This window comes from Montipora capricornis, chromosome 10 (assembly GCF_036669925.1).
Source record: "Montipora capricornis isolate CH-2021 chromosome 10, ASM3666992v2, whole genome shotgun sequence".
In the NCBI taxonomy this organism is placed as follows: domain Eukaryota; kingdom Metazoa; phylum Cnidaria; class Anthozoa; order Scleractinia; family Acroporidae; genus Montipora; species Montipora capricornis.
Window position 1 is genome coordinate 46,804,459 of NC_090892.1, and position 3,231 is coordinate 46,807,689.

Sequence of the window (3,231 nt, forward strand, 5' to 3'; positions counted from 1 at the left end):
GGGATATATCAACATAACTATATTGGTTCTACTAGTGGCCCAGGCCTTCGGACACACCAAGGAGCTTCCAAGAAAGCACGGAAGTATAAGAGGGCTTTGTGGGAGGAGAGGTTTCGAAAGGAGATTCTCATTTCCTTGTTTTCCCTTGTATCAATTATTCCAAGATATTAGATAACTAAAATATTTTTGCAAACTTCTTATGGTTTGGAAGAGAGCGTGATCTTATGAAGAGTCAAGTGTTTTCAGTACAGTTCAATAACATGAACGCTGGTCCTTTGATTTCAGATAAAAAGTTTGATCTCAGAACTCTGTTTCCAGGGATTTTGTTCCCCGCTCATTTGGGAGAAAGGTTGTTCCAAATGATTTAGAGAATATATGACGTATATATAATAACCAAATCAATGCGCGCTCTCTGATTGGTCAGTGTACTTAACAATAAGACCCGTAGCTCTTGCGGGCATATAGTCTATAAAGTATCACCCAACTAGTCGGACAGAAAAGGCAATAAGAAAGTTAGCAAATGCAAGTTAAAGAAATCTTCATTTGGGAATAAAACGAAAGAAAGCGTCACGCTTTTCGCTACTCGAGGACTATTAATAATAGTCCTCTAGTAGCGTAGCCAATCAAAATGCAGGATTTGCATTAATCCACTAGTTGGGTGATACTAATATGGTTTGTTGTGCCGGTAAACTAGCTCATGGAAATTTCGCTCGTCGATCGACTCTTCGGAATTATTATATAAAAGCAATAGATCACAAGTTCTATTCGTAAATCATTCGCCTGTGGCTCGTGATTTTTGAATTATCAGCCTTTATATAATAACCAAATCAATGCGCGCTCTGATTGGTCAATTAGCTATGGTTTATTGTGCCAGTAAACTCATGGAAAAATCACGCGTCTTCTGAATTATTTTATAGAAGCAATAGACCACAGGTTTCTATGGTTTATAGGCATGATAAACCACTTGGAATGTTGGAAGAACACTCGAAGAATTCGAAAATCACTCTCCTGTGGCTCGTGATTTACGAATTCTTCTCAGTCGTGTTCTACCGACATCCCGCGTGGTTTATCAGCCTGTAAAGAATTTATAAACCATAGAAACTTGTGGTCTATTGCTTAAGTAAACGATAGAAACTTGTGGTCTATTGCTTAATTCATATATTTTAAACTGCGGAATAAAGTGAAATAAACCTCACTTCATTGTATTCCAATTTCAAATATATGAAACGTCATATAGTCTATAAATCATTTCGTTCAACTAGTACGGGATAAACTTGAACTTGCTATTTTGATTGACCAGCTTCAGCGCCCAACGGACTTGATACTGAGCTCAGTTGTGTATTGAGCTTAAAATCCCATTCCACCCTGGACGTCATTTACATCCACATCTACATACTAAATCCCGCAAAATCTTAAAAAAGACATAACGCAGGTGGTCCGTAGAGACGGTTCCCCACAAGCGAAGCATCGCTTTAAATACTTATCGTGTATAAATAAAGATTATTGATTGATTGATTATTGATTGACTGGTTAGTGCAGTAGTTTCGATTTAAAAGCATAGTTATCATTTAGGTTGAGTACATCAGGAGGCTGGGAGGAGTTTTTATTCCAGTCACGGAATGTGCTTGACTTGAGCCGTAAAACGTGGCATGGGCTGTCACGCCAAAATCTTGCATTTATTCGACGACTCTTTTAAAAATTATTAACAAGTCAGTGCATTTTAAACAAATCAATGCACTTGAATTTGCGTGAGAGAATCTGAGAAACGCAACAGATCCAACCTTGAACTAAATGAATATTACACACTTACATATATGACGTGCGGGTTATAGACTGAAGGAGTGAAAGGGGTGCGAATCGTGTTGAAGCCGCCTGAATTTTTCAAGTGACCATAACAGGAGTAACACGGGGTGCCGGGGTCTATGGTGTTTGTTTTCCACAGACCCCGGCACCCCGGCTTTTTCACCAAACCTCCTCACGCTGGTGTTAATCAACAATTAGACCCGCAGCCCGCAAGGGCTACGGGTCAATAGCCAATGAGGCGAGGCCGAATGGGCTATTGACCTGTGGCCCTTGAGGGCGAAGGGTCTAATTGTTTTATCATCACCCAACTAGTCGGACAGAAAAGGCAATAATAAAGTTAGTAAATGCAAGGTGAAAATATATTTATTTGGGAAGAAAACGACAGCATGCGTTACGCTTTTCGCTACTCTAGGACTATTAATAATAGTCCTCTAGTAGCGTAGCCAATCAAAATGCAGGATTTGCATCAGTCCACTAGTTGGGTGAAGGCTGTTGGGTGATACTAATAGACCTTATTCACGATAGCCGCCATATTGGATTTGCTATTATCATGCCAATTAGCTACACATTTCTGAGGGGGCAAACAACACAAGTTCGAGAGGTTATAACGAACATCTTAGCCACACAAATGATTTGTTTCACGTTCATTGAATGTTTATCACCTACGTAGTAAAAAAGAATGATTACACAAGTTACTTCGATGTTTTTTTAGTGAAAAATGAGCATTCAAAACGTCGGAGGCAATCAAAAGATAGAAAATTATTTATAAAAGCTGATTAATGCTAAATTCTAAAATGTACTTTTAGCAATGTTAATTCAATATTTCGATGAGCCGATTTTCCGCAATTTGCCTTTATTCCATTGTTTGCCCCCCAGCATAACACATGGCTAATTTACATGACGATTTAAAAACCAACATGGCGGCTATCGTGAATAAGGGCTATTGACTTCCACTACCACACTGCTCTGAGGAAGTCACTTTCTTACGTTCGTGAATTAGCGCCATCGTCATTGACACCACTGTGATGTTACAAAGCCAGAATGAGAGAGTGCAAACAGATGAATCGGGTAGTTCTATAGTCAATTATATGCAATAAAAAATGAGGCCGTCAGGAAAAACTCTTCATTGGCGCCAGTTTTGAGTTGTATTGAGTATTGTTTACGTTCCCATTCAGCAAAGTACACATGCAGTGTATCAGTTGTTGAGTATATAGTAACATTCACTGTAAGAACTAAGTCAAAAAGTTTTAAATACTGGGAAGGCGCGTAGGGTGACTAAATTATGCTTCGATAAATTGACCAACTTTCTTACTTTCCATTAAGTGGTAGAACGACAGTTGCATACTCTCTCCTTGTATCCCATTGCATGTACAAAGCTAATAAGACTGCATCTCTCAGTTTCCTAGCACTGGGGTAATAAAACGCCAA